General features: G+C 38.4%; 1 pseudogene; it reads left to right on the top strand.

Moving 5' to 3' along the window:
• Positions 1-8,172: 8,172 nt before the first annotated feature.
• On the top strand, positions 8,173-9,941 carry LOC149830744 (omega-3 fatty acid desaturase, chloroplastic pseudogene; annotated as a pseudogene).
• The last annotated feature ends 450 nt before the right edge of the window (positions 9,942-10,391 follow it).

Below are 10,391 nucleotides of genomic sequence, written 5' to 3'. Positions count from 1 at the left end.
CTTCATTTAAAAATTGTCAACCAATTTTTTCTTTGTGTTGACTATTTTCTCCACATCATCGCTTGTGATTATCATATCACCTACGTACAAGAGCAATATGCACTTCCCATGAACAGAGGAGGATTTAAACAATGCAGGATCATGGTGACTCAACTCGAATCTAAGCGATATCACAACCATACTAAAATTTTCAAACCAAGTTACACATGTTTGATCTCGTACAAAGCTCTTCTCAATCTACATACTTTGTGTTGCGAATTTGAATATCCTTGCGGTAACTCCATATACACCCCCATCATCTAGATCTTCATTCAAGAATGCATTATTCATATTCATTTGCCAAAGATTTCACTGCCTTATTACACCAACAACAACAACAAGAAGCAAAGTCCTTATGATAGTTGTGAGCAACAAGCGCAAAAGTTTTTATAAAGTCGGTTCCAAGTTGTTGGCAAGGTGGGAGTTATCAAGATCCAAGCATGCATTTTTTAGTGCATTCAACTCCTCGGTCATAGCCCGTTGCTACTCGTCTTTGGAGGCCACCTTTGCATAGGAACTAGGATCAACGTAGGAGTAAATTAGGGACAAATAAGCACAATGCTTAGGAGAAAGAGTCATAGGACAAAAAATGTGTAGGAGGCATAGGGACTTTAGAGTTTCTACTTACCTAGGGAGGTGAAGAGGTGGAAGAAGACTTTAAATTGGTGTCCTCTAGGAATTAGAATTAGCCTCTAAGTTGCGTACTCCTCTTCTATCTGATCCAAGAATGGAGTCCCAACCACATTTTCTCATCTTCGAGAATAAGATTATCCAAATCTACCACTTCTCCCTTGAGTTGCCTCCCGCTAAACCTCCACATTCTTTTCATTTCCTTTTTCCATAGGAAATGGTATCAATAAAGTGAAATCAACTAACTCTTTAGTCTCAATCTTACTAAAAAACATTTTACTGAATGTGGTGAGAGATGATTCAAATTCTTCTTTCAACTGGATTATAACACTTATACCCTTTTTTGCTCACGAGAGAAGCCCATAAAATAAACATTTTATTGAATATGGTGAGACTGAGAGAGATTATCTCTACATGTACTAAGTAAAAGCACAAAACAGGTGCACCCAAAGACTTTCATCATCTTATAATTTGGGACAATTCCATACAATTTTTGAAATAGAGATATACCTTTAAGAGTCCTGGAATGCATACATAAATTGCCATGCACACCACATCTGCCAATAGTCTCTAGTGACACTTCCTTCAAAGAGTAACACCCTAGTAGTTTCCCTAATGTGACTATTCTTCTTTTCAGCCACACCATTCTGCTTAGGTGTTTAAGGACACTTCTTCTGATATTCAATTCCCTTTTCCTGCAAATAGTTCTCAAACATGCCACTAATGTATCCTCTACTAGAATTAGTATGAATGATTTGAATCTTAACAAAGAATTGAGTTTCAATAAATTTTTTGAAGTTCTCAAAAACTTTACTTCTATTTTTCATGAAATAAACCCATGTACAACAACAACAACAACAACAACAACAACAACAACAACAACAACAACGCCTTCGTCCCAAACAATTGGGGTCGGCGAAATGAACCAAAAAGAAAATCATTTTGGGTCCTTCACATGAATCCTTCTCCTCCAATCATTTCTATCCAATGTATATTTTGTAAAATCATTTATGAAGATCACAATATATGACGTACTACCTTAAACAAAACAAGAGAAGGACCCAAACATCCGAATATTGAAGCTGAAAATGACTCTGACTCCCTATCTATAGTCCCAAACAGTAAGGCATGACCCTTTACCAACCTACAACTCTCACACCCCTGTGCATTACTTGATACTACTAGCTTAGACGCACCTAATCTGCCATAAAAATCAAATATTGCGACCTAAGGCTGAAAATATGCCCTAATCTTTGGTGCCACAAGACCAACTCATCCACTATTGCTGCTCCCAGACCATCAACTCCATATCTCTTCTATTCGTTCATGTCTAGCCGGTCTAGGTACTAAAGATCTCTCTTCCTATGAGCAATCTCAATCGTCCTCTCTGTTAGATGATCTTGCACAACACAATCAACAGGAGAGAAGGTGACATCACAATTATGCTTAGTAATTTAATCAATAGAATTAAGATCCATTGCTAGAGAAGAAGCATGATAAACTTGAGAGACATTTAACTTGCACCCAAGGTACCCTATTTTGGAAACTAACATGGAAGATCCATCTATAGTACGAAAAACACCATTACAGGGATGGCAAATGGTTAAGACAGATTTATGAGCTGTCATATAACATCAAACTCCTGAATCTATCAACCACCTAGGGCAACAATCCAAGATACCTATAAAGGCAATACCAGAAGAGGAGGAAGGAGCATAGGAAGAAGGGGTAGTGGCTGACTGAGCAAGGAGCTGCAACTGCTTGATCTGCTATTGCATCTACTCCAAAATTTGAATCTGAGCACCACTCTACAATCTCAACATCATAGTTGGCGTCTCCATTGGTTTCATTTTGGTACCATCAAGGTAGCCAGTATACCTGAAACCCCTAACAACCGTCTTCATGAATTCAGCCTAATATGAAAAATTACTCCCATCAAATTTTACAGGAATAATATGAATACTTTCTTTCTTCTCCATTCTCACCCAAACTACAATTAGAGAGCTGCACAAAACACAAAAAAACACTCCAAACAAACACCCAAACAGCTAAAAAATCACTGCTACAACTCAAGTGGGATGCACTATTGAGACAACACTAGCCTACAACAAGTTACAAGAAGGCAAATGCCAATAACCTGCAAGAACTTCAATAACACCCATAAAAACAGGATCAGATAGAACAATTTTCACAGCAGAGGCACAAGGACACTATATGCAGTCATACAAAACATCAACAATAGCCAATATTCAATATTCTTGCACAAATAAGGTTAGCACCCTTTAATATTCTACCATGAAGTCTTCAAAACTCAGTCAAAATACATTAGATTACACCCAAATCACTTCCAACAGCTTAAATACATAAAAACGACCACTAGCATCCAATGATCCAAGCTCACCAATTGAATCAATACAACCAGATTTCCCAATTCAGGACACTATTCATGCCTTTATCCAGAAAATAAAGAAAATGTGTATAAAATCCACTATAACTCTGATTGCTCTGATTTTTGGTTCAATAAGTCTCTAAAATCAAGAGCTACTTGAATCCTACCTTCATCAACTCAAAGTGGACGATCCATACTGGTGTGATGATGTCAGCAACCTCCTTCACTTACACTGATGCAGACCTCAAACAGCTGATGAATGAAGCCTCCAGCCTCTCCTAAACATGCTCTTGACCTCCCCTTTGATTTTGATATAGCTATGATACCATATCAAAACAAGAAGAAAGGTAGAAGCTAGAGAGAATAGAGAGGAGAAAAACACAAAGGAAGCTACATTGCTAAGAAATAGCAAGCATTACAACATAAAAGAGCCGTCCCCTCTTTGCTACACTAAAATACAAAAATAGTTGACCTTCTAACCTTCTTACAAAATACGAAAATGTCCTCATAAAGAATCTTATGTACATGAATAGGAGGGTAGCACCAAAACTAAAAATGCATGTGATGCACCTATTTCACCCATATGACACTATTCAACATGCTTCATGTGCAAATTCAGTTTGACAAGCAGCCTGTGCTAAAGGCAAATGGCCGAACTAAGATCTTAAATGGATTGGCCACTCTTGTGTGCTAAATTAACTATTCATACTGTATCTGCTGTTGGCGACTCCTTGACACCTTTTTTCATTAATAAAATACATATGTATATGTATATGCATATATGTATACCATGAATCAAATAAACTTTTTTATGTTTGCGTATGTGTGATATTATAAGGTCTATCACATGATAGACAACCTAAATTAAATTCATGCTATGGATGATCTTGTGCAACTTCATGCTTACAGTGTGCCTAATGATGTTAAGCATAGCCTGCACATTAGACTGTATGCATGTGGTTGGAATATCATTGTAGAATGAAACCTGATGTTATTGGATCTAACTTTATTTGCATATAATTGTAATTTCCCAGTCACGGATTATAGTATGGCTGACCACATTTTGATCTGGTGAGAATCACATTGGATTCAACCTGATGTTCAAATTAAGGGATTATCCATAAGACAAACAAAATCCATAAATATGTACAATAAAAGGATTGTCCACATGAATGTTATAAGTGACTCAAATCATGAATAGAATAATGGTCTCTTTGATCTAAACTATATTCTACACAAGTTACAGAATAAAAAGTTAACTTGCCTAAATTTGTAATGAATTGATTCAAGGATGGGCATGAAGGTTTACCACAAAAGGCTGGGGCAAAAGATGGGAATTGCATTCATGAAGAGTACATGCTATGGTTGCATCAAGTCCCACCTCAATTGATCTTTCCAGGACTGAGGAGAACAGCTGTTGAACATCTCAAGAAAGTTCAAGTAGAAGTGCAAACCTTTATTCCATAACACGCATTTTGCCTTTATTGTCTATAAACTATCTGGAATCTGGATGTATATCCATTGCTAAGTATTTGCATGGGGCAGGGATTACTGCAGGTATCTTTTGGTGATTGAAATGCCTTGCTGACACTGGGCATGCGTCTTTGCAGTGTCTGATTTTATTTTTCATTTGGCAACAAATTCATATGTTTTTATTGGTGGTCGAATGATATAGGTCTGCTTTTCTTTTTTATTTTTCTAGTCATATTCAACCATTCTTTCTAGTTACTTGATGTTAATTTCATATTCCTCTTCTTTTTCTTTGGCTTGATGATGATTGAGAAACTGTTTTTACATGAGATGCACATGAATCGGCTTTTCTACTATTTATCTTTTGTTGTTTTCTCTTTCTTTGCTCTTTCTTCTCCCATTGAAATCTCTCATTTCATATTTTGTAGGAGCAATTTCTCAAGCTACTAGCTGAAGATTCATACACTTTTGCCGTACAGGAGAAGAAGACTTCTATAAGTTACCAGCATTTGTGTAAGTTTTCTGGTATCTTTATATATCATGTAGCATTTGGTAGCAACATTCAATTCTGTCCACCTGATTTGCAAGGAAAATCACTAAGGCTGGGGTTGCACAATCATTGCTTTTGTTGGTTATCCTAATTTGAATTTAGTTCCAGATGGATCATTTGGTAGTATAGAAAAAATTAATTTGGTTCTGAAAGAAGAAATGCAAATAACAAATATATATAATCATATGCAAGGACTGATGCTAGGATTGTTCCCTCCAGCTTGTATGTATTTCAATATATCAATGACAATAAGCTTGCATTTAATGTTACACATCAAGATCAATATACTGCTCCAATTAACTTAAAAATGAGAAGTTAAGGCTGACAGAAGAATAAGCATTAACAAGGGAAAAAATTTAAGGTTTTCTCCCTCACAAGAAGAAACAGAACAAACTACAAAACTACCTTTCAGCTTAGAACTTAAATTCTTTGATGGTCTTTTTGAAGAACCATGACATCTGGACCTATTGTAACATTCTTGAGTTTGAGTAGTCATGCATGTATATGGCTCTCAAGGCTTTACAATTTTTTTAAGCATCAAGGATGATTTATTAATAAAAGAGGGAACAGAGCTCAATAGGAGACGAAGGTTAAAAGCTGTCACCTGGGTATGGGTATGGGTACGGGTGCGGGTATGAGTACGGGTAAGGGGGGTGTGACACGACAATTCCAAAAATGTGGGTACGGGCACACAACTATATATATATATATATTAATTCCTGAAATTTAGATTCCTTGTTAGTTTCCACAAACCACTTTCTCTGAAATTCATATGTCACTGGCTTTCTTGCTCATATATGTCCGCTCTGTCTTTGCAATGTATGAGTATCCTCAATGGCCTCAACTGTACACCACTATCACTACCATCATCAACTTCTTTACCAATTACCACCACCAGGTCAGGATCACTGTCATCAAGAACTTCGTGACCACCATCACTGCAGCTGCCTCCCCCAGACCCACCAAAACAACTTCATGTCCATTTATCAGAATCATCATTTTCTTCTTTATTGCCACCATTCTCATCATAAAGACAACATTCAATCTCCACAACCTCTCTCTCTGTCTCTCTCACAGCCTTCACATGAAACGGAAAAGTCTCCATTCCTTCTTTATTTTTTGACCTTTGGTTAGCTGATGGTTGGATTACGGTAGGGAAGGTGTCAACAATGTCAATCAATGTTCTCCCTACTAGATGGCAAATAAGTAGTGGTATGAGCAATCTAGTTATATATCTATCTATCTATCTATATATATATCATTATTTTACTTATTGGGTCAAGTTTTCTGGTTTTAGGATGTTGTAATCATTTTAGATAGCTTATCTTGTGCTTTCTATGAATTTGATATAGGAATTTCAGATCTCCACATTTCAAATTGGGTCATACTTCAGATCCATTATAACATGATAATTTGTTTTTACTCTAAATTCTTAACCGAGATTGAGAAACTGTTTGATGCATTGGAAAGCTGACGTTAATTCATCTTTTAAGTAAAAAGCTAAATTCGATCATTGTGGGCGTCAAAAATGTACTCAAAGTTCACCCTACCATAAAAGAAGATTTTTACTAAACAAGTTACCATGTTTTGGCCATAACTTATTGAAATATCGGATTGCCCTGGATTTTGTGTTGTTTAAAATCTGAAATCCTATAATTTAATTTATCTTTAGGATAAATTTCTGCAAAATACCATTTTATGGGCCAAAAATAGGATTGAACTAAGATTTGCCTTGAAAGTGACCCTAAGTACCTTGCTTTCAAAAAAGAACTTTGTAAACAAACTATTTTGGTCAAATTGGGGTGTCTACAGGAGCAAACAAGAGTCCAAACAAAAGCAAACAGCACATAGATTGAAATCATATTAATAAAACTTTTGCAGTTACTGCTGCCATTGCTCTGTATGAAGCTTCTATGCTTGAGAATGTCATCATTCTATGCCTCTTACTCCCAAAATATAGTGCCTAAGAATAGGCAATATTCTGACCAACTACCTTGTAGATGGATTTCTTAGCAAATCCAAATTGAAATGTGCTACTAAAAGTATTGAGAACACGAGCTGTTTACTGGTTTCTCATATGCCAAACCATTCAATAAAAGTCATGTATTGTAAGGCACCGACTGAACTCCTCAGCTTCTCTTGTGCATCAAGTAGAGGATCATTGTCTTAGTCATTATCCAATCTTGCGATCAAAGCAGTAGGTGTCTTAGCTGATCTACAATTAAATCATATTATCACAATTAAGATCTGAGGCACATTTTTTAGGTTATGAATTCTTAGTCATATTTTTCACTTGATTTTACCAATTGAACATGGGAATCTGCACTCTGATCACTAGCTGGTGATGAACATTATTGCCAGCTGAATCTTGTGTAATATCGCCCCTATCAGGACCTTTACACATGGATTTTGCTGGCCATAATCATATGTATGAAATAGGAAATAAGGTTTGCAGTCCAGTGCTTTTTTATGGCAATTCTATGTTAGATGCACCAATTTGCTGCATCTCATCGTTCATGGCTTCAGTTAATGGCTTAAATCCTATGTCACATGACACTTCACTTAGCATGATATCATGTGACGACACAACATGACACCTAGACGGATTAGGTGACTTGGTGGACAGGCAAATCAGTGTTGGACACATTCAACCTTGTGTCATGAACTTTGTTTATTTCCTTTTATGATCTTGATTATTTATTTTGTATTTTTACTTGTATTCTTTTTCTTTTACAATTTGTCATCAACTATATTACATTTCAATTTCAACTTAGTTTTGTTATTCAATGTTTTTATTGGACTTATGTGTTTGCAAGAGTCAATCCCTGCAGTGGGTGGGTTGACTCTTGCTTGGTCAGGGTCAACCCCTGCAGTAGAGAGTCAACTCCTGCTTGGTCAGGGTCGACCCCTGTAGTGGAGAGTTGACTCCTTAGTGGTTTGAATCAACTCTAGTTCTTGTGAGTTGTAAATGGGCTTCTTTTGGTGTTTTGAGTGTGGGTTGATGTTGTTGAGCTTGGGATATGAGAGATCCAACCCGATATGATTATGGTATGGTCAGTGGGACTCTATCTAATTGGTGTTGGAGGTTTTATGCATGGGTTTCACCTTCGTAATAGGTGTCTTGGCTGAGGGTCAACTCCTACAGGTTAAGGGTTGACTCTTCTGTGTTGAGGGTTGACTTTGACTCCTGAAGATGCAAAGCTTGGTTTCCTTGTGTTAGAACTGGGTGTTTGGCTGTTTATCTGGGATTCCAGTTGGAGCTTTGTGTTCCACTTGGTTTGATGGATCAGCTAGTGTCGTTGAGCACATAATTCATGGTGTGTATGCGGTGATGCATTAGTATGGGTTCAGTGGTCCAAGGAGGGATCTGGTTGGTGTTAAGATGCACGGGTGGTATGCAAGTATGTATGCGATGCAATGGTTGTTGCATGTATTGCAAGTGGGGCAATACATATTCATGGAAGTTTGTTGTGATGTTCGTAGCAAGGTTGTTAAATGCGATGAGGCGAAGCGAGGCGTTGAGCCTTTTATGAAGCGAGGCGTTGAAGCGTAAGCTTCATGATCAAAATAATAAAATATATAATATTAATAAAATAATAAAAATTTTAAATAAAAACTACTAATAAACCATAGTATAAAATAAATTGTGTCCTCACAAGATCAATTAGGGTATGTTTGATGGCTTGTCCAGGGTTGAACGAAATGAACAAAAAGAACAGAACAAAGCATTGGTTCTGTTCGTTCTGTAACAACTGTTTTAAGTCTCTCCAACCAGATGAAGGAAGCCCTTGTGGGCACCTCAAAGTTGTGCTCGCTTGTGGGTATAACTTGAAGAAAGCCAGAAATATGATCTTTTTATTCTGTAAAACATTTTGTACCTAGCTAAAGATTAGGAAAGAGACTCGAAGCTGGAGCACAACTCGATCAATTATCAACACAGTTAGGAGCTCCAGCTCAGTCCATACACATCCCAGACCATCCCATTTCTTCCTGAGCCAAAGTTGGTGGAGCAATGCCATGGTCCAACCAATGCCTGTGAACGGGTCGGGCATTTGACCCATTAGATTTGGTCATTTAGGATGAATATATTGCACCAACCTCTCTCTCTCTCGTGCTTGTCATATGCTGAACGGGTCTGGTTCCCGCCGACCAATCACTATAATTCGTGTCACCAAATTAACCAAGACTCGCAAGTGAGCCGCGTCCTGTCAAGCTACGGACAGGTCTTGCAATGGTGGCCCATTGATTGATTCCGACGGTTAGGGGCGTGTGAATATCGTGTAAAATTGTAGGACGGTGATCCGTGAGGGTCAAAAGTCTCGTGTGTTTTAAACTTAAAGAGTGTTTTCTCCCATCGCACGCCATCCCTACAACTATAAGATCATCCAGAGCCAGGGTTGCAAAGACAACGCTTGCTTTTTTTACAAGAGGGGAAAACGAAACGATGCACCATTCAGGAAGCCATTAGCCTATGGTGGTGCCCTCTCCAAGTTGGGGTTCCATTTGAAGGGGAAAGAAGCCTCTATTTTTTCGATTGGCGTCTCCCCTAAATGCAGAGATTGGGGATTGAAGGTGAGTGCTCCTCTGAAAGTTTCTTCTGTTCCTGAAGGGGAGAAGGCCTCCTCTTTCAATCTCGCTGCGCCTCCACCGTTCACGTTGGGCGAGATCCGTGCTGCCATTCCCAAGCACTGCTGGTTGAAGGATCCATGGAGGTCTATGAGCTACGTCATCCGCGACGTCGTCACTGTCTTCGGTTTGGCGGCAGCTGCAACATACCTCAACAATTGGCTGGTCTGGCCCCTCTATTGGGCTGCTCAGGGCACCATGTTCTGGGCTCTCTTTGTTTTTGGCCATGACTGGTAAACCCACATTTCTTCTCTTGCTTTTCTTTCTTTCTTTGTGATACACCCCCATCCCTCCCTTTTCTCTGTTTTTTTTTTTTCGATAAATAGCAGAATGATCATCAAATAACTAGCACCAACCTGATGTGTACGCCTTAGAAGCGAGGCACGTTTCAACTTGAGGCGTGCGCTTCACATGAGTGAAGCGTGCGTTTCAAGCCTGAAACGCTTCACTGCAACGCCTCAATACCTTGAGCGTGCGCTTCGCCTCTGAGGCGTACGCTTCAGGTATTGAGGCGTACGCCTTTCACAACACTGGTTCGTAGTGCAAGTATGGCATTGTGTAGTATGAGTTTGTGTGGGAATTGGTTTGCTTGAGGTTCATATTGCGAGTGTGGCAAGACGTAACTGTGGTGCCTATGTGAGCACAAATTTGTGAGATTGTATTGCAAGGATTGGAAATACGTAGAGG

Source organism: Nuphar pumila, chromosome 8, assembly GCF_984573655.1.
Source record: "Nuphar pumila chromosome 8, dmNupPumi1.hap1.1, whole genome shotgun sequence".
Classification (NCBI taxonomy): domain Eukaryota; kingdom Viridiplantae; phylum Streptophyta; class Magnoliopsida; order Nymphaeales; family Nymphaeaceae; genus Nuphar; species Nuphar pumila.
The sequence above is the reverse complement of the archived record's forward strand: the minus strand, read 5'-3'. Positions and strand labels throughout refer to the sequence as shown.